Below are 22,086 nucleotides of genomic sequence, written 5' to 3'. Positions count from 1 at the left end.
CTTGTAATGTGGCCAAAAAAAAAAACCAACCTGGTTAATGGAGAGCTGACAAACACAAAAATGATAATAAAAATTGTTTATTTAAAATATAAATATACCAATGAAATTAGCACAATATCCTGAAATATTGATTATATAGGTGTACTCTGAGCTGACCCTAAATATCAAACAACAAGTAGCAGCATTGATACAATTATTAGATGATTATGAGAGAAAGTTATAACAATAATGTAACAAACATGTGGCTTCTCACTGAGATCAATCATTCACAGAATTCATGAGATTAATATTATCTAGGAGTACAGAGGCAGCATGTACTCCGAGAAATAGGAGAGTCCCAACAGCAAATGGTTTAGCTTGAGGAAAAATGATTAGCTTATCTCTTAAGGGCTATTTGTACCGGGCGTCCCCGGTAAGATCCAGTAATGCCCTTTTGATGGATAAATGATTCTAGCAGACTGCCCTAATGGGAGCTATTCCCGTATGCTGGGAAATAGCTCTGCTTTAACCGGCTTTATTTCCAGGGATCTCCCGTGAGCTGGTAGAAATCCTTTAAAGTGCCCACTTACGTGCAGTTAGGAGTAACAGGTCCCTTGCCGTTAATTGCTTAATTAGCAGAGCAGAAAGTACTTGCCGTGCAGCGAAGTTTTTCCAGAATGGGCAGGTGTGAAGAGATGAATGAGCACACTGGAGCTGAAGTGTCCGTGCTCGGCAACCGCCGCTGGCAGCAGGGGAAAGCCGCTCAGTGAGAAGCGCTGATCGGAGCCGTCCGTAGTGGATGCTTGAAATGCCGGAGTTCAATGGGTCAGCAATCAGAGGGATGGTGGGAGGAGCCTAACGCGTTTCGTCACGATTACGTGACTTTTTCAAAGGAATATCCCCTCCCTAGTGTGTCCAGACTTTTATAGTGATCATAAATTGAAACCAGGTGCAGTTCATATAAGATAGACAAATGATGATTAGAAGATAAGAGTCAGCTCTCCAAACCATGGATTTTATAATTATTCAAGGTGCATACCCAGAAAATTTATTTGAATCCATTAACAAACAATCATTTATTATATAAACAAACTAAATAATAAATAAGACAAGACATATATTATATAACATAAAAATAAATAAAATAAATTTGCAGACTAAAATCGGCTGCAGATACTGGGTAACAGATCAGCATATCGCGAGATAAATTACTGGTGTTACACAGTATGGGGTCTGTAACCTATATAGAAGTTATCATGAGGCAACTGATGACTACAATAAAAACGAATTAGATTCGGACTAATATCCTAATTATCCAAGTAATGGATCTTTGCATTAGTGGTTTATATTTATATATATTAATCCTTACCAATAATTCATATACAAATAAAACAAATATATAAAGTCAGAAAATTAAAATAGGGTGAAGTTAGATAGTTAGTCCAAATTCCCCTATAATTAATTATCAATATTGTTGATGAATTTCTATATTTCTAATTGATGTATTACATAAAAAGTAAAAATAATAATAATAATATAGCCTAGGGAAAAGAGAGAAGAGGGAAACGGTGGGATAGGGAACAATGGTCCCCCCAAATTACTGAGGTTTAATCTATGACTAAGGATCAAATTCAATGGTTTCATTGAGACCATTTGGAAAAAGAGTTCTTAGTTTATGGATCCAGAAGTTTTCACGTTGGCAAAGTTTCCTGTATCTATCACCTCCTCTTGGAGTGGAAGAAATCGCTTCTATCCCTATAAGATGGATGTCTTGCGGATTTCTTTGATGAAATTCGGCAAAATGTCTGGAGACACTATGGAAGAGATGCCCCCTGAGAATATTCCGTCTATGCTCCAGGAACCTAATTTTTAATTTGCGGGTTGTGCGTCCCACATACATAAGTTGACAGCTGCATTTTAGTATATATATAACATAAATGCTGTTACAATTAATATAAGAATTAATATTAAACGGTATATTATCTGTTGAAAAAAAAGTTTTAGTTTTGTTCTGTATGTAGTCACAGGTTATGCAGTGGTTAGAACAACATTTAAAGCACCCTTTAACTTTAGTTAACCAGAGTGAAGAATTGGGAACAGTGTTTGGTTGTCCTGCAACTCTTTTATCTACGAAAAAGCTAGGGGCAAGTTGTTGTTGCAAACTAGCAGAACGTTTAAAGATGATTGATGGTTTTTCACCAATTTCTGTCTTTAGGATTGGGTCGGTTAACAAAATTGAAAAGTTACTAGAGATAATGTTCCTAATTTTTAGAGAAGAGTTATTATATTGTGAAACAAAGTGGGGTTGATCCTGTTTAAATTTGGAGGTATCCTGTTTATAGTGTAGAAGCTCTTCTCTATCAATGTGATTCACACGTGTGCGGGCTTCTTGAATCAGCTCTAGAGGATAACCCTTTTTACACAGAGATTGAGATAATTCGTCAGCTTGAACTGTATACTGATGATATTCACTACAATTGCGCCTAATGCGTCGTAGCTGGCCATAAGGGATGTTCCTGATCCAAGGCTTGTGATGAGAACTATCAAAATTAGGGTCCATTAAGGTTCAAATTTCGACCCTGTCGAATTTCTTCCAGAAAGAACTGGCTTCAGTGCCTGAAGTTCAGACGTTTGTAAAAGGGATACTGCATATACAGCCTCCTTTTGTGCCCCCAGTGGCACCTTGGGATCTCAATGTTGTTTTGAGTTTCCTAAAGTCACATTGGTTGGATCCACTCACCACTGTGGAATTAAAATATTTCACATGGAAGGTGAAGATTCTATTAGCCCTGGCTTCAGCCAGGCGTGTGTCAGAATGGGCGGCTTTATCATATAAAAGCCCTTACTTAATTTTTTTATTCTGACAGGGCAGAATTGAGGACTCGTCCTCAATTTCTCCTTAAGGTGTTTTCTGTTTTTCACATGAACCAACCTATTGTGGTACCTGCGGCTACTAGGGACTTGGAGGACTCCAAGTTACTTGACGTTGTCAGGGCCCTGAAAATATATGTTTCCAGGACGACTGGAGTCAGAAAATCTGACTCGCTGTTTAGCCTGTATGCACCCAACAAGATGGGTGTTCCTGCTTCTAAGCAGACGATTGCTCGCTGGATTTGTAGTACAATTCAGCTTGCACATTCTGTGGCAGGCTTGCCACAGCCAAAATCAGTAAAAGCCCATTCCACAAGGAAGTGGGCTCATCTTGGGCGGCTGCCCGAGGGGTCTCGGCTTTACAACTTAGCCGAGCTGCTACTTGGTCAGGGGCACACCCTGACTGAGGAGGACCTTGGAGTTCTCTCATTCGGTGCTGCAGAGTCATCCGCACTCTCCCGCCCGTTTGGGAGCTTTGGTATAATCCCCATGGTCCTGACGGAGTCCCCAGCATCCACTTAGGATGTTAGAGAAAATAAGAATTTACTTACCGATAATTCTATTTCTCGTAGTCCGTAGTGGATGCTGGGCGCCCATCCCAAGTGCGGATTGTCTGCAATACTTGTACATAGTTATTGTTACAAAAATCGGGTTATTCTTGTTGTGAGCCATCTTTTCAGAGGCTCCTTCGTTGTTATCATACTGTTAACTGGGTTCAGATCACAGGTTGTACGGTGTGATTGGTGTGGCTGGTATGAGTCTTACCCGGGATTCAATATCCTTCCTTATTATGCACGCTCGTCCGGGCACAGTATCCTAACTGAGGCTTGGAGGAGGGTCATAGGGGGAGGAGCCAGTGCACACCACCTGATCCTAAAGCTTTTATTATTGTGCCCTGTCTCCTGCGGAGCCGCTAAACCCCATGGTCCTGACGGAGTCCCCAGCATCCACTACGGACTACGAGAAATAGAATTATCGGTAAGTAAATTCTTATTTTCTCCCTCATGGAGAGGGTCAGGTAGGCAAGTATGATACATGTATGTAACTATTATATGTTTACATAACAAATACTATTAAAAATATGTAGTGCAACCATCTAAGAAGGTTATTTGGAAAAGCTGTTGCCCACATCAGTTTCTATTCAGACACACCTAATGAAGACGGTTAAGCGTTTTCTGTAAGCACATTGCATCATCTATTAAACAAGGCAGTATTAACAGAGGATTTAGGTTGGGTGTGGTATAGAAGGTCGACAGTAACTAGGTCGACCACTATTGGTCGACAGGGTGTCTAGGTCGACAGGGTCTTTAGGTCGACATGCTCTAGGTCGACAGGTCAAAAGGTCGACATGCATTTTTTATGGGGGGTTTGTGTCGTTTTCTTCGTAGAGTGATCGGGAATCCCAATTAGTGCACCGTGTCCCCTCGCATGGCTCGCTTCGCTTGCCATGCTTCGGGCAAGGATTACCGTTCCAATCGTAGTCCACGTGGAACGTTAAGTATGAAAAGGTTCAAAAAAGGAAAAAAATGTGAAAACCTCACGCCGACCTTTTGACCTGTCGACCTAAAGACCCTGTCGACCTAAAGACCCTGTCGACCTAGACACCCAGTCGACCTAGTTACTGTCGACCAATAGTGGTCGACCTAGACATTGTCGACCTAGTTACTGTCAATTTAGAGACCGGATCCCTTTAGGTTAGGGGCAGATTAGGAGCATAGGCCCTGATTCAGACGTGGCAGCAGAACACATCGCTGTTGCATCTTTGAGCGCAGCAGCAATGTGCAAAAATGTTAATGCAGCAATAGGCATCTGTAGGAAAAAGATGCCTCTTGCCAGCATCTGCAATCCGAATGCAGCATTGGATTACCATCACTCATCTGAGTAAGCTAAAGCTTAAGGCCCATACACACTGGGAGTTTATGATGTGAAAGCAGCTCACTTTTGGTGTTTTGAGCTGCTTTCAGCTCAAAGCCGCCCAGTGTGTATGCCCCGGCGATGAGCGGTGAGCTCTGATGCGCGCTCCCGCTTCATCGCTGGCAGCCACCGTTCATCTACTGGTATTACCAGTAGATGAACGGCGGGGTGAGCGGCTTTCCATAGCGTCCTGCTATGGAAAGCCACTCAATCCCGCTGACATAGCTGGGCCGGGGGGAAAAGCGCTCAATGTGTATGCACTGAGCGCTTTTCAGCCCAGCGAAGTCAGCGATCATCGCTGTGCATACACGCTGGGCAAAAACGCCCTGTGTGTATGCACTATTACTTAAAGTGACCACTGGAACTATTCAGCTGGATAGAGTAAATGACAACTTTGGCCTCGGAGCTCATGGAAAATGTAGGTGACACCCCCCCCCCCCCCCCCATCTCCCAAATTTAAGGAATGCTGGCTAGCTTTATGCACCCCTTGCACCCAAATGCCATCAGCCTGCCAATCAGACTGTGGCTTAGGACCTGTTCTGCACATGAGCAGTTGACCCGCCATTGGAGATGTGTGCAGACCATCGGGTTTACATACATCTCTGAATCGGGCCCATAGACATTTTTTTTTCAGATTCACTATTTTCTCTGTGCAGTAAATATTAGAGGTTGAGGTTGAAGAAGAGAGACGAGTCTGTGCTCCGTTGTGTGCTTTCTCTTCTGTCCGGCATTTAGAAGTCATGCTTGTTGTATAAAAGTTGTGTGGTATAGAAGATCTATAATGTCTAGGTCAACAGTCATTAGGTCCATCCCATATGGTCGACACTGACAAAAGGTCGACATGTATAAGGTTGACACTGGCAAAAGTTTGACAGGTACAAAAGGTCTACACGGGAATTGGTCGACACAAAAAAGGTTGACACAATGTAAAAATATTTAGTGTCGTTTGCACCATCAAAGCACAGGGAACCCTATTAGTATACTGTGTCCCCTTGCATAGCTCGCTTTGCTTGTCATGCTGTGGGCAAGGTAATCCACATGGATGGGAAAGTATGAAAAAGGTGTAAAGATTGCAAAACTACCTTAAAAAGTTGTCGACGATATGTGTACCATCCATTGCCATGTTGACCGTTTGAACCTGACGACCTTTTCCAGTGTTGACCTAATGACTGTCGACCTAGACGTTGTCTATACATTGGAACCTGTATAAAGGGATGCGTTTGGTATCCCGGCAGCCGTGATACCAGAATCCTGACACTGCTGCCTGGACACCCACAGCAGACATCTCGGAAGTAAGTATCTCTGTGCCTATAAGGGTTAGGGGCTGGGGGGCGGGTTACGCATTAGAGGAGGTTAGGGTTAGGCACTAAGGGGGTGGTTAGTCGTAGCCACCATCCCCCGTAATTTAGCCCTAATTGTCACCCATCCTAGATTTAGTCCTAGTCACCACCAGAGGAGGGTTAGGGTAGTGGGGGAAGGGGAGGTGTTTAGCCTACTTACCACCCAAAAGTGTCGGGATTCTCAGGTTTGGGATTCCAGAGTTGGTCATGTGACTGCCGGCATCCCAAAAGCTGGGATATTGTATCACACCCCATATAAAAGTTAAATGACACAAAACAGTCTCACACATTAGGATCTGTTTAATGAGAAATGCTACTAAACTATAATCCTATACACGTCAGATATTGCAAACTTTCAATTAACTTTCAACACAACATCTGCCATTCATTTCAATTGTATGATATGCATTATATGTCAATTATATTATATGTTATATCATATATGTTATATGTTATTATCATGATTAGTGTGAGACTGCAGTAGAGTGCCACTTTATAAGAACCCTGGTTAGGGTATGCTCAGTAAAACAAAATTAAGGGCTAGGTACAGGCTGATGGTCACTTCAGCGCTATTTGAGTTTTAGTGCGTAATTCTCAGCGCTCCATAGCCTTTGCATGTATCTGTAATATCTGATCACTAAGTGTTATATATTAAAGCAGGCTTTTTCAACTAGTGTGCCGTGACCAGTTGCAAGGTGTGCCGTGGAGCCAGAGCAGCTCCAGCCGTGAGCTATGCCTTGAAGACGCGGCGGTGTGATATCATAGGTCACGGCCGCCGCGTCTCACCACCCAGCGAGCCCACCCACCTGCATACACATCTTCCAGTTCCCGCCTGCATACACAGCTTTCCTTGCCCACCCACATCCACACCTGCCTGACCGCCCACTGCTCAGTATTCGCAGCACTCCACTATGAACAACCCCCACCACTGAGGAACTGGGAGAACAGCTGACCGGTAGGGGCTAATATTTGTTATTTTATTTCTCCTGTGGTGAACAATAGGATTTCAATAGGATTTATGTGGAGAGAATAAGGATTTATATGGATTTATGGTTGGAACATTGTGAATAAATGTGGGGAGCAATAGGATTTATGTGGGGAGAAATGTGATTGATTTATGTAGGGAGCAATGTGATTGTTTTTTCTGTGTAGGCCAATGTATGTGTGGATTTTTTTTTACTGTGAGGGCCAATGTGTGCGTTTTGTTTTTTTCTGTGGGGAACTGATGGTGTGCCTTGGAAATTTTAAAATATTGTTCAGTGTGCCGCGAGTAAAAGAAGATTGAAAATCACTGTATTAAAGGGTTGATGAATAAACTATGCTCTTAAAAGTAACCTCAGTGCTGATACACATTTGTATATGTAGTAACCGTTGGTGTATTTGCTTTCGTACAGATGTGTCCTCATACATCTAGCCTCAGTATGCCATGCAGCGCAAGAAGTCTGGCGTGAGTGAGCTGCCAGGTCCAGTACAAATCTGCTAGCGCTGGGTACCTTTTCTTTGGCAAAAATGTATCTTAGTTGCAGCGCAATACAACTACTGTAGGACGCACCAGGAGACTGTGCTGATTAATTTGCTATGCGACACTTGCATATTGTGTGTGACTGAGTTTGTATGTGGAGCACACCGGAACTTGTATTGGAAAAAAGCTGTGGCTGCTACATTGTAGCACTTCGTATACAGATTCAGAGACCCAGTCCATCTTGTTGTGACTAAACGCATTTTCGTCAAAAAAGACGCCAGATGCTAGCAGAGTCTCCACAGGAATCGGCTGGCTGTTTGGTGCGACTGCATGAGGACACATCTGTATGTGGAAAAACAAAAAATAAGTAGGAAACTAGTATAATATCTAGAATAATAGCCTACATCAGCTTATACAGCAAACTGGCTGTACAGAGTTCGTTCTGCTGCTACTGTATGACCCTGATATAAGTTATCCTGGAAGTATTTCTTCTGCTGTCATTTATGGACAATCTTGGAAAGCTGTAATTTAACATTATTCACAGATGAAAGGTTTTGAGTAGTGGTAGCTGATTGCATCTTCCTGATTTACAAAGTTCATGAATATAAGAGCAGTATAAAGGTACTGATACAGTCTGCAGTTTTGATATCTGGCATACCTGCGATAAAAGAGAATTTGTTCATAAACTATATTTGTTTTATTTCTCTAGCATCCATAAGGGATAATGGGGACAGATTAATATGATGGGGTATAGACAGGTCCACAGGAACCAGTGCACTTTAAATTTCTTCAACTGGGTGTGCTGGCTCCTCCCCTCTATGCAACTGGGTGTGCTGGCTCCTCCCCTCTATGCCTCCTCCTACAGGTCAGTTTAGAAAAAAGTGCCCTCAGGAGAGGATACACACTATGCAGGCTCCAGAGTTTTTCTGCAATTTCTTTTAAACTTTTATTTCTTTCGGTATGCTGTTTGGGCAACAGCATACCTGCACCGTAGGAGTTAGAGGGGGGGCGTCACCGGCCTCCTGAGGTGCAGAGCCGCTTACCCGCTGCAGGACCACCATCCTAAGGGGCTGTTTGTTCAGTGGGGCATGACGCCTTGGCTGTCGCAGCCGCAGCATGCCGCACACCCATAACGCTGCCTGAAGGTGATCATCGGTGGTGAGTAGTCGCCGGGGACCTCACTAGAGGGGCTCACAGTGCGGGTGAGGCGTACGGGTCCCTCCTGGGGTGGACCCGCTGTAGCCCCTGCGTGAGGCTGGCTAAAATATATTGTACCAAGCATTTATGTGAGGCTACAAACATAGGGAGACATGGCCAGTATAAATATAAAACAGAAGCTCCGGCGCCATGGCGGGGGGCAGAGCTACATGAGAGCGGGATCAGCTGCATTTTTGCGCCTTCTTCTGCATAGCAGCAGCAGCCTCAACAGCTCCTGCATAACAGTCCCTGGATCACTGGTACCGGGAGTAGAGGGGGAGAGCCGCTATAGGGGGTCATTCCGAGTTGATCGCTTGCTGCTGATTTTCGCAGTGCAGCGATCAGGTAAAAAAATGGCAAAACTGCGCATGTGTATGCATGTCACACGCGTCGTATGGGCACAAAGAGCATCGCTGCTGTGCACTGGATCTAGCGAAGATTCCATTCACACAGCCGATCGCAAGGAGATTGACAGGAAGAGGGCATTTATGGGTGTCAACTGACCGTTTTCTGGGAGTCTTTGGGAAAACGTAGGCGTGTCCAGGCGTTTGCAGGGCGGGTATCTGACGTCAATTCCGGGACCTTCGTCACTGCAATCATCGCACAGTATAAGTAACTACAGGGCTGGTCTTGTTTTGCACAAAATGTTTTTGTACCGCTCGGCTGCACAGGCGTTCGCACACTTGTAAAGCGAAAATACACTCCCCCGTGGGTGGCGACTATGCATTTGCACGGCTGCTAAAATTAGCTAGCGAGCGATCAACTCGGAATGACCCCCATAGTGTGCACAAGTAACATCCCTCTGAGGGATTTTTCATAATACAGTCTCACTGTTGTTTACATATATAAAACGCATCATTTTAGGCAGTGCTGTATGTAAAATGGGTACAAGGTGTGCGGTGGGTTCAGGGGGGCCCACACCACATAATCTGCACAGTACCAAAATCATTGGGAAAATGGCCGCTGTACCATTCTCCCAGAGTCCTGCTCATGCGCACTAGTTTCTGGCACAGCTGTACGGTCTCCTAGTGACCCTAGTGCTCAGAAAATACTTCACTGCCAGCAAGAGAGGAGTGGGCCAGATGGAGGCTGCACATGGGTCCCCTCCTCTCTTAATACGCCCCTGATTTTAGAGTTTGCTTTACATTGAAAAACCCATTGTCTACATTTTAACTGTTGACATTCAAAATGGTGACAAAATATACCACACCCGTAGAATGATATGTAACAGATAGCCTTGAAGGTTCTATTATTCTTTGGGCTCGATTCAATTCAGTGCGGGTTGAATAGAGCCGGGAATTAGCTCCCGGTGCTATTCAATTCAACGTGCTGTCACACCCAACGAGAGGATTTCTTCTCTCACCCCTCCAGGGTGCGTGCATCAATCCAACAAAAGTGGTGGCGCGATGCTGATTTTTGCCCATAGCACAACGGAAACAGCATCGCTCCGGGCGCTTTAAACGGAGAATGCCGGTTCGCGGCACAAAAAAACCTGTTTAGTTCGTGAGAACTGGCCTTCTCTGGCATGACATCTCACTGAATTGAATAGCACCGGGAGTTAATTCCCGGAGCTATTCAATCCGCGTATACTTGAATCGAGTCCTTAGTGTATGCTTTTGCCATATTTTTTTATTTCCATTTATCCCTGGAAAGCGGGCAGGATGCATATAATCTAACATGCATGCATTTTAATTAAGCTTTTTATAATGTTTTCTGCACACTTTTTTTGTATTTGTTTTGCTTTTACCAATACAGTCCATCATACTGGTACCACACAGTAATACATGAGAAATCAGTTGTGCTGCATTCCCAGATTTTAGATGTATCCAAATTATAAAACATCATGGTGGAAACTAAACCATTATCTCTGATCTGACCTAATGTTAGTCCACTTTTTATGTTCAGAGCCGGCCTTAGGCATAGGCAAACTAGGCAATTGCCTAGGGCATTTAATGTGCCTAGGTGCATCAGCAGCTTCTGCTGATTAAAATGATATACGGCATGCCTATATTCTGTGTGTAGCATTTCATATGCAGATACAGCCACAGTCGCACACAGTATATAGGCATGCTGCATATCATTTTAATCAGTAGAAGCTGCTTGTGCATCCTAGCCACATAGCAATGCAAATAAGATGCATTTTCATTAAAAAAAGGTGCCAGATGTTAGCATTGAGGCAATATCTATGAGGCAGAGGTCACAATGTTAGTGGCAGTGTGAGTGATGTGTGCATGTGAGTGGTTTGGTTGTTCAGTAGTGTTCGGAATATGTGTAAAGAGCATTATGTGTCATGTAAAAATGCATTAATAATGTGCAACATATGTGTAAGGGACACTATGCGTGTCATTATGTGTATAAGGGCATTAATAATGTGCGGCATATGTGTAACAGGGTACTACTGTATGTGTGTCATTATGTGTATAGAGGCACTAATAATGTGCAGCAAATGTGTAGGGGGCACTATGTGTGTCATTATGTGTAAAAGGGCATTAATAAAGGTTGTCATAATGTGTAAGGCGCATTATGTTTATAAGGACACTAATAATGTATCTCATGTGTAAGGGGCATTACTGTGTGCATTTATGTGTATAAATACATTACTAATGTGTGGCATTATGTGTATAAGGTGCTCTACTATGTGGCATTGCGTATAGAAAGGGCACTACTGTGTCGTCTAATGTGAATAAAGAGCAATAGGGTATGATGTAATGTGAATAAGGGGCTCTACTGTGAGTAGTAACGTTTATAAGGTAAAGTGATACTACTGTGGGATGTAATATGAATTATGAACACTATCGCATGATCAAATGCGAATGAAGTTGCAGTACTGTGTGGCGTAATTGGAATTGGGGTTACTATTGTGTGGCCATGCCCCTTGCCAGCAAAAACACACCCCTTTTTGGGCTGTGCGCCAAATGTGTAAACTGTTCCTATTTAAAATATAGGAGGTACAAACACCAAAATAAGGACTGCTATGGGTGAGGGGTGATGGTGCTGGGGAAGAGGTGCAAGGTCAGAGGCGGAACCAGCAGTGGTGCTAGGGGGCACCAGCCAAAATCTTGCCTAGGGCATCATATTGGTTAGGGCCGGCTCTGTTTATGTTCATTAACTTGTGAAGGCACCAGCCCTTAAAGGCCCTTGTTTTCAATTTTAATATATAACCTTATTTACCAGTAATAGTAGTTTTTGTAAGGGGCCCCTTTCCACCATTCATTGTATTAAACATGATCCTGACACTTGTAAATAGCCAGGTCCTCTGCCATGCACGTTCTGCACTGCTTGTCCCTCTCCTTAGTGGGTGTGATCAGACCAAGTGGTGGGTACAGAGCCGAATGCATGTCGGTTTTACAGACCGATCTTGCCTGCTATTGGACTCAGGCCTGGTTCGAGCCCTTTTTGCGCCCCGGGCAGGAAATAAGGGCGTGGTCAGTTACACCCCCTGTACAGTAGAGTAGCGCAGCTGAAATGCTGAGCGGTGCGCGAGGAGGTCATCGCGCACCGCACAGCAAAGGTCCTCTCCATGAAGGGAAACGACGCGTAGCTTCTAGTTCCCTTCACAGGGGGACACAGCGGGGGGCACAGCAGTAGCACGGCAAGATCCGCTACTGATTGGACTGCACATGCTCCGGAACGAGAATGTGCATGTATGGGAAATGCAAGTGCCCTGTCGGGATTCTGGCATCTGTATTGTGACCGCTGGGATCCCACGGCAGGCGGTCTCGTGATTGCCTGCCGTGGCTGAGTTGCCTTCAGTTCTGTATTGACTCCAGTGTCTCCTGTTGAAAGCCCCATAGCTGCTGTATCAGATCTTTCCTGTCACAGAGAGACCGGAGCAGGTGATCAGCAGAGGGAAATACAAATACACAGCAAACTGTAGGAGGCCCAATGGAAGTTATTTAGTAAAAATAGATTTTTACAATGGAAAACAACTTTAATAAAATGGTGGGTTTGTCACATACAGTATATATTCTAGAAAAAAAATACAGATAATACTTCCTGCTCTCTCCTCAACTGCATATTAGGGTGGCCAATCCCGGGTTCGGCGGGATCCCGGGATTTAGGCCAAAAATCGTCCGGGATTCAGTCCTGGGATTGGAAGCTCCAATCCTTAGGATTGAGGGATCAGTCAGCCCTTTAATGCTGGGCAGAGTTAAGCGTCCTGAGGACGCTCGACCCTGGCCGGCTCCCCCTACGCAGCGTGACCTGTGACTCTGAGGTCACGCTGCGCAGTCACCAGTCCGTCAGCCACCGCGCCACCTGATGGGAAACCGTCCGTCACCCGCCGCTGAGTGTGGAGGAAGATTTCCACCCACCTGCCCCGCTAGATAGGTGAGTTATGTGGGCGGGGCGGGGCGGTGGGGGACAGCCGAACACATTTTAAAAAGCCAATCCCGGGATTGACCATTTCTCAAACACGATACCGAGGATTGAAAAAATGGTCCAGGATTGGCCACCCAACTGTGTATCCAGAGGTGTGGCTGCAGCGCAGTCCAAACTTCAAATAGGGGATCCACACCTACTGCCACTCCAAATGCTGCCAAACATCGCCGGCAGGAACTCACTTGCAGTTTGTGTGGCTCCGCTATTTAAATTTTGGACTGTGCTGTATCCCCACATCTGGAGCCGCCACTGGTCCCCAGCACCATTTTGTGTACTTATTATGCACTTCCACTAAATGCATTAGTGTCTAACAGGATTAATGTTCCCCCAACCTATAAAAAAGGAGGAAATCATCCAAATGGGGCTGTAGTAAAAAGGCAGGCATACATAATGTCAACACCAATGTCAACAGTTACGTCAACATTGCTAACATGCCGGCAAGCAACGTGTCAAATTTCTCAGAATGTGGAAAAGTTGAAATGTCCATATTGTCAGAATGTTGGCGTTCGGGTTAGGTAGAGGGGGAAGAGGGGTTAGGGATAGGAGAGAAATAGTCACCTGAATGCCAGAGGATTGGAGGTCTGACCTGGAAGTCACAGTCACATGACTGTGGAGAGCAGGTACGTCACTCCTGGGCCACTTGGGACAATGTGTTGGCACTCTGACATGTCAACATGTTATCACTTTCTGCATGAATGTCAAGATGGACTACGATGACATTATGAACATTTCACATATAGTACCCAACCCCTCCGAGTGTTGTCCACACCAGTCCTGTGTTCACTGATATCCGCCACAAGACTTTTTCACACTGGGGTAATGACTCCGAGCTCAGTTTGTGTTTATATGTACTGAAACACAAAACTACTTATGCTTCCATCCACATGTTCAATGGATTGCATTCTGGGCAAATTGTGTTCAACTTTGCTTATTACTTATCATCATCGACCGATGTGTGTCTGATGTCTGCGTATTCGACTACATTTCTTATACTGTGCGTCTCAATTGCATCTGCGCCTCTGCATCCACATTCTGGGGCACATGCACTGTGTGAGTTTTTAGGGATTTTTGCTAATGCATTGTAGCAAAATGTCGCTCAGATCCATGGACATCGGCATTACTGCAACTCAGAGTCAGGCCCGATCACTTGTGTTGTAAAACTTAATTTCTGCAGCGGGGTACACTGGTATTCGACAGGGAATAACTTCAGGGGTGTAGCGTTGGATCTTCATCCGAGGCACCAACAGGCTAAAGCTTTGACTGTTCCAAGGATGCACCGCACCGCCTCCTTTATAGCCCCAACTCCAGGCACTGGAGCTTAGTTTATAAGTTGGTGCCTGCAGTGCAGGCAGCTAACAGGTGGGGCTACGCTAGGCAGCCCTGAAAAGAGCTTTTTTAGAAGACTTCAAGGACCGCATTCTGACATACTGTGCTGTGGCTCCATCACCTCCCCCAGCAGCGCTGCATACTCCCGCGGCCTGGTTCCCAGGTACTTGCAGCGGAGGCGCACCGGACTTCAGGCACACACTGCTGATGCTCTCTTGGATTGCGTGGCTGCACATCAGGGAGGAGGCAAGAGGGTCCCTCAGGTGGGACCCGCCGAATCGCGATCCGATCGTGGTCCCAGGAGACGGACCGCGCAGCTGGCGTGCACACTGTACTGCACAGGGACTCCATTAGATCCACCAGGGCAGGGGAGCACAGGTCAGATTTACAAAAATCCATTTATTATAGGCTCCATAGTACCCGGTGGTGAAGTCCAGCATAGGGGATAAGGCGCTGACCTGTAGCCCCTCTCCCAGCTCCGGGCATCATCTACTGCTGGTGTTCCCACCCTAGAGCTGCATTTCTCTCTCCCTCACTCCCTGACTGGGATTTTGGCGCCATCTTCACTACTAGCTGGGCTTGTCTCCGGGACTGCAGGGCACTGTCTCCTCTGTAAAGCCGCCTGTCTCATTAGCGCTGTGCTTTTACAGACACTTAAGTATTCTACATGTCATTTTAGACAGCGTTAGTTAAGAACAAGTGTACTGCTATCTGAATTTCTGCAGCGGGGTACACTGGTATTCCAGGCAGCTAACAGGCAGGGCTGCTCCAGCAGCCCTAAGAAGAGCTATTTTAAAGAAAACCCCAGGGCAAGGTCACAGGTCGGATTAGGCTATAATCCATTTTATTAAGGCCTGCAGCACCCGGTGGTGAAGTCCAGCAAGGGGATAAGGCTCTGGCCTGTAGCCCCTTCCCCAGCCTCATGGCGCCATTTAGAGTAAATGTTCCCACCCTGGAGCTGCAACTCTCCCTCACTCCCTGTCAAGCCTGCTGCATGACGGGGCGGACCTCTCCCTGGGGCACCCCAGGGTGGGAGGCCGACTTCTGCAGTTCGCCCAGGCCTGGTTAAAGACCACTTCAGACGCCTGGGTGCGGGAACTTGTCTCTCACGGGTACGCAATCTCTTTCAAGAGACGTCCCCCTCGCCAGTTCTGTTCAACAGTTATCCCTTCGGATCCATTGAAAGTGCTAGCTCTACACCTGGTTGTACAATCCCTCCTGGAAAGAGGAGTGGTAGTGCCGGTACCCCTGTCCCAGAGAGGCAGGGGTTACTATTCGACCCTGTTTCTAGTCCCGAAACCAAATGGATCTTTCCGGCCTATCCTCAACCTCAAATCATTGAACAAGTTTGTGAGAGTGTCCAAATTCCGTATGGAAACTCTGCGCTTTATTGTACTGGCATTGGAACCCAAGGACTGTATGGTATTCCTGGATTTACAGGATGCTTACCTGCATATTCCTATTGCCATGTTGCATCAGCAATATCTGCGGTTTGCTATTGGCAACCTACATTATCAATTCCAGGCCCTGCCGTTTGGATTGGCCATGGCCCCTCTGATCTTCACCAAGATAATGACTGTGATGACAGCCAATCTTCATCGTCAAGGAATCAGGATCCTGCTGTATCTGGATGACTTGCTGATCCTGGAACTCCCAAGATGTTCTCCTGAGTCATCTGGAACTGACAGTCCAATTCCTACAAGAGCAAGGGTGGCTCATCAACTGGAATAAGTCCTCGCTGGTCCCTGCTCAGAACATGGTGCACAAGGGAATGCTGCTGGACACACATGGCCAAAGACTGTTTCTGTCTCCGGAAAAGGTACTGAATCTTCAGGACAGGATCGGATACTTCCTCTCTCGCCTGAGAGTGTCGATACACTTGGCGATGCAAGTACTAGGCCTCATGGTGTCGGCTTTCGACATGGTAGAGTACACTCAATTTAATTCCCGCCCTCTGCAGAGGTTAATCCTTTCCAAGTGGGACGGCCTGCCTAATCGGATCAGGTCTCACATGATTTCCTTGACTCCTGAGGTTCGTCTGTCACTGAGCTGGTGGCTACAGGACCAACAGTTGAGCAGGGGCCGTCCCTTCTGTATCTCCAACTTGGTTCTCCTGACAGTGGATGTCAGTCTGCGAGGTTGGGGCGTGGTGTTGGATCAACACTTTCTCCAGAGTCGGTCGACCATGGAGGAATCTCTCCTCCCGATAAACAATTTGGAATTACAGGCGGTGTTCAATGCATTGACACTGGCCCTGCCTCTGGTACAGAACAGGCCTTTTCAAGTACAGTCAGACAACGCCACCACAGTGACTTGCATAAATTATCAAGGCGGCACTCAACGCCGCATGGCATTTATGGAAGTGTCAAAAAATCTTCAAATGGGTGGAGTCCTCAACTGGGAAGCGGACTTCAGGACCTGCATGCCGGAGAGTAGAGAAGTCTTTCAACTCCTAGTGCACAAGTGGGGCCTACCAGATGTAGACCTGATGGCGTCTTGACACAATCACAAGGTTCCGGTCTTCAGAGCAAGGACAAGGGATCCTCAAGCAGCGTTCGTGGATGCACTGGCAATTCCATGGGGCTTTCAGTTGCCATACGTGTTCCCTCCAGTGTCACTCCTGCCCAGGGTAATACGGAAGTTCAAGCAAGGAGGAATACTACTTCTAGTCACTCCAGCGTGGTCCAGACGGCATTGATTCTCAGACCTGCAGGGTCTCTCGATAGAGCGTCCTTTTCTACTTCCTCAATGCCCAGACCTCCTCATTCAGGGCTCTTGTATCTACCCGGACCTGGCCAGACTGGCTTTAACGGCGTGGCTCTTGAATCTTCACTCCTGAGTGCAAAAGGATTCTCTGAGGCGGTCATTCAAACTATGTTGAAAGCCCGTAAACCAGCTTAGGCTCAGATTTATTACAGGGTCTTGAAATCTTATTTCACTTGGTGTGCTGCTAAGAATTATGATGCATATTCTTTCAGAACTTCCAGGCTTTTGGCTTTCTACAACAAGGCCTAGACTTGGGCCTTCGTCTTGCCTCCCTCAAGGTTTAGAGAAAAATTTGCGTCTCTTCCTGACGTTCACACTTTCACTCAGGGTGTTCTACGGATGCAACCTCCCTATGTCCCTCCAGTGGATCCGTGGGATTTGTCTGTTGTTCAGAATGCCCTTCAAGAGTCTCCATTTGAACCTCTTGAGTCTGTGGACCTTAAATGTCTTACACTCAAGGTCGTATTTCTATTGGCTATTGCCTCTGCTAGGAGTGTGTCGGATTTAGGAACTTTGTCCTGTCGTCCACCCTTTCTGATTTTTCACCGTGACCGGGAAGTTCTTCGAACTCGCCCAGGTTATTTACCTAAGTTGGTATCATCTTTTCACCTTAACCAGGAGATTGTGGTTCCTGCCTTCATCTCTTCTGGTTTGTCCTCCAAAGAAAGATCTTTGGATGTGGTACGGGCTCTCCGTATCTATGTGGAAAGGACTGCCTCTATCAGGAGGTCAGATTCCCTTTTTGTACTTTTTGGTTTTCACAAACGTGGCTGGCCTGCGGATAAGCAGACTTTGGCCAGATGTATTAGAATGGTGATTGCACAAGCCTATGCGCAGGCTGGGCTCCCAGCTCCTGCTGCTATCAAAGCCCATTCTACTCAGTCTGTTGGACCTTCTTGGGATGCCCACCGTGGCGCGTCCACAGAACAATTGTGCAAGGCGGCTACGTGGTCCTCAGTGAACAGGTTCATCAGGTTCCATGCCTTTGATACTTCCGCATCCCAGGATGCTTCCTTTGGACGCTGGGTTCTTGTGCCCGCTACAGTGCGTCCACTCCCATGAGGAACTGCTTTAGGACATCCCTGATGTTATTCCCTGTGGAATACCAGTGTACCCCGCTGCAGAAAAGGAGATTTATGGTAGACTTACCATTGTTAAATCTCTTTCTGTGAGGTACACTGGATTCCACAGGGCACCCACCCTGACGCACTTAGTTTCTTTGGATTTGTATGGCATTAGCCGCTAGTCCCTTCTCCTGTCTATGTGACTAACATCTACCAAATCTCTTACCTGCTACTGCATTGGACTGGTTAACAAAACTGAGCTCCAGTACCTGGAGGCGGGGCTATAGAGGAGGCGGTGTGGTGCATCCTGGGAACAGTCAAAGCTTTAGCCTGTTGGTGCCTCGGATCAAGATCCAACTCTACACCCCCGATGTTATAACCTGTGGAATCCACTGTACCTCGCAGAAAGAGATTTAACAATGGTAAGTCTACCATAAATCTCCTTTTTTCTGGCCGTGCTGGCAGCGATATTGGAAATAAGTAGAGATGTACAATGATCTCGTGTTTTGGTTTTGCAAAACCACCTGAAGTATTGGGTTTGGTATATTAGCTTTACAGTGTGAAGGTAGACAGTCAATAGGTCGACCCGACATGGTTGACATGCAATAGGTCAACCGTGCTTAACGTCGACAGGGTTAAAAGGTAGACACAAAAATGGTCATCGTGTTTTTTGGCCACATAATGTATATTTCATGATTTGTAACCACCATCAGTAGAAACGTAGAACCACGCAGACTCAATAAGCTTCAGGCAAGGTAGCTCGCTGCGCTCACCACGGGTTACCAGTCGTATTTCACATGGATAGTAAATCAAGCAAATGTTGGGAAAACGTGAAAATCCCTAAAAACACGCATTGACTATTTGTGTGTCGACTATCGTCATGTCGGCCTTTCACCTGTCAGCCTCTTGTACCTTTCGACCATATGGTGTTGACCTATTGACTATCTGTCTCGACAGTGTAGATCCATCATCCGGAACCTCAAGTGTTTTAGTTCAGATTTTGGATTTAAAATCCGAATCTTGGGTTTGGGATTTCTTGAAAATGGATAAAAACAGCTAAAATCATGTAGTTTTTGCAATCCAAAAATCGAAATTTGGATTTAAAATCCAAATTCCTGACTGCTAGAAGATCCGAGCCGGGATTTTGTACAGTTCGTATCTCCTCATCTCTAGAAATACAGTAAGGGCATTGCACTGAATTGCAGCTTGTCTCATGATTTATTCACAGATCCCATTTTGAATTTTCATAAGGCACAGCAAAGATAGTCTGGGGAAAATGATTATTTTCCTGGCATCAGATACACATCCATAAACAACTTTTGGATTCTACTCGTTTTTTTTTATTTAATTTTTTTATGTTTTTTATTATTTATTTCTGTACCATATTTCATCTTTTATGGTTCGCTCTTTGGATCCGTATTTTCTTCACATATCTTTTTTTTTTTTTAATGTTCTCAGCTACTGTATTCTTCCTCTAACCTGATATCTGCATTCGCTGCGTCTGTTTATGCTTAATTTCCATTTCATCAAGTACTGTAAGTGTGGATTTCAAAATAAAATTCACAGCATATAGCAAGTAGGAGAGTTTTCAAGTTTTTCTTTTAGGGGTGGTCTTCAGTTTGCCGAATGTCGGGATCCCGGCGCACAGTATACCGGCGCCGGAATCCCGACACCCGGCATACCGGCACATATTCTCCCTCGTGGGGGTCCACGACCCCCCTGGAGGGAGAAAGAAATAGCGTGGCGTGCCACCGTGCCCGTAGCGTGGCGAGCGCAGCGAGCCCGCAAGGGGCTCCTTTGCGCTCGCCACGGTGTCGGTATGCCGGCGGTCGGGCTCCCGGCGCCGGTATGCTGGTCGCCGGGAGCCCGACCGCCGGCATACCATACTACACCCTTCTTTTAGGTATCATCATTTTTTCACACAAGTCCAGTAACACAGGAAATATTTTTCTCTGTCAGAAAAAAATGCTGCAGGTTTAAAGGATAATAATACCACCAAAAAAACAAAATAAATGAGTTGGAGTTAAATAATAATCCATATATGTAGAATGTTACTTTCCGGTGCTTTGCCAAGCTGTCTGGTCTGTTTTGTCCCCCAACATCTGTAATGGTCCAGACTAAAATAAACTCAATGCATACTTGCCTATGCTCTTGGAATGGGCAGGAGGCTCCCGGTGCTGCACTGCGTAAGCCCAGCGCCACCCATTTTCTGAGTAAAGTGGGGTCCGAGCAGCCGATAACGTGATTATCGCTGAATCATGTCAACGTAGCCACACCCCCTGCTTTGCAGTGCTGGTAATCGTGGCATTGCATCGCGGGAGGCAGGGTCACAATGATGCAACTGCACTATCACGCACACACACACACACACACACGCACACACACACACACACACACACACACACACATCTCTGACATATGCCATGCCACGTCCCCTGCTGTGCCGACCTGCCTGTTGAGTTGCGTATTCACTCTTTACATTTGTACGCATTGCAATTCTGTTTTATTAAAATGTTCATTTGTGTAATCACTCTCTACAAGTGTACGCATCATATTAATACCCAGATTTATCAAGCCTTGGAGGGTGATAAATAGCACAATGATAAAGTAATAACCAATCAGCTCCCAACTGTCATTTTTTTCAAACGCAGCCTGTACCATGTCAGTTAGGAGCTGATTGGCTGGTACTTGATCACCGTGCTATTTATCACCCTCCAACGCTTGATAAATCTGGGCCTATATATGTCAAATATTCATAATCATTTCTTATTGTCTATGAAATGTAAATAGTGATTACAACGTTCTTCACATATTGTATATACAGTATGCAGACCTCTTCAATGACAAACTCATATATGCATATTCCAACCTGAGACAGTTTTTACTAGAGAGGACAATCCCGGGCCATTTTTTCAATCCCGGGTATCGGGATTGAAAAATGGTCATTTCCGGGATACCCGGGTTCGGCTTTTCCCTATGTGGCCGCCCCCCTCGGCCCGCCCAGCACACATAACTAACCATACATCCGGGGCGGGTGTTCTCCCTCTCGGAGGCTCCCGGCGGGGGTGACAGCGCAGCATGACCTGTGACTGCATGTCGCGCTGCGCGGGGGAGCCGGGAGGAGGAAGCCGGCAGCGTCTGAGCGTCATGAGGAAGCTCAACGCTGATCCCTCAATCCCAAGGATTCTAATCCCGGTATTGAATCCCTGCCATTTTTGGACCTAAATCCCGGGATCTGGATCGTCCTCCCTAGTGTTTGCACACCCTAATGAAGAATCTGTAAGGACAATCAGATGACAGTAGCCTGGGAATTCGCAAACATAGATACCACCAATGTACAGAAATATCACCTCTGACCTATAGATTGGGGATTTATTTCTGGTGTACAATCAGAGAATTGTGGCTATTACAGAATGAGGTCACCGTGGACCAAAAGTGTAAGATTCAGGAATGTAGTCACTCTTATGGGGGAATTAGTTTTAGTGTTTCAGTACTTTTAGTGTGCCATAAGTAATGGGCGCCTGATATACTATAGCTATACAATTGTTTTGCCGATGGGGGCAGGTGCAATGGACTGCAGTTTGAGCACACAGAAGCACGACTTTTCATGCATTTCTGCTTGCCACCTCAGGAGATTGCGAGCAGAAATATTGGACGCCTGTGGCATTGAATAGCTTTGACAGGTACCCGAAAAACAATTGAATTCCCCCTTAGTTATAACACTATAGGATTGGGCCCATCCTGTAGTTCTCTATAGATGCATCCATTAGATTCCAATTTTGGGGCA

The 22,086-nt window shown here is 45.8% G+C and overlaps 1 protein-coding gene across 2 annotated transcripts in view; it reads left to right on the top strand.

The window, feature by feature from the left end:
• KDELR1 (KDEL endoplasmic reticulum protein retention receptor 1) overlaps nt 1–22,086 on the top strand; it is a 76,602-nt gene that overhangs the window by 15,065 nt on the left and 39,451 nt on the right. The window lies entirely within an intron of this gene.

Source organism: Pseudophryne corroboree, chromosome 10 (assembly GCF_028390025.1).
Source record: "Pseudophryne corroboree isolate aPseCor3 chromosome 10, aPseCor3.hap2, whole genome shotgun sequence".
NCBI classification, from domain to species: Eukaryota; Metazoa; Chordata; class Amphibia; order Anura; family Myobatrachidae; genus Pseudophryne; species Pseudophryne corroboree.
Note: the sequence above shows the minus strand (reverse complement) of the source record. Positions and strands in the feature narration are given on the sequence as shown.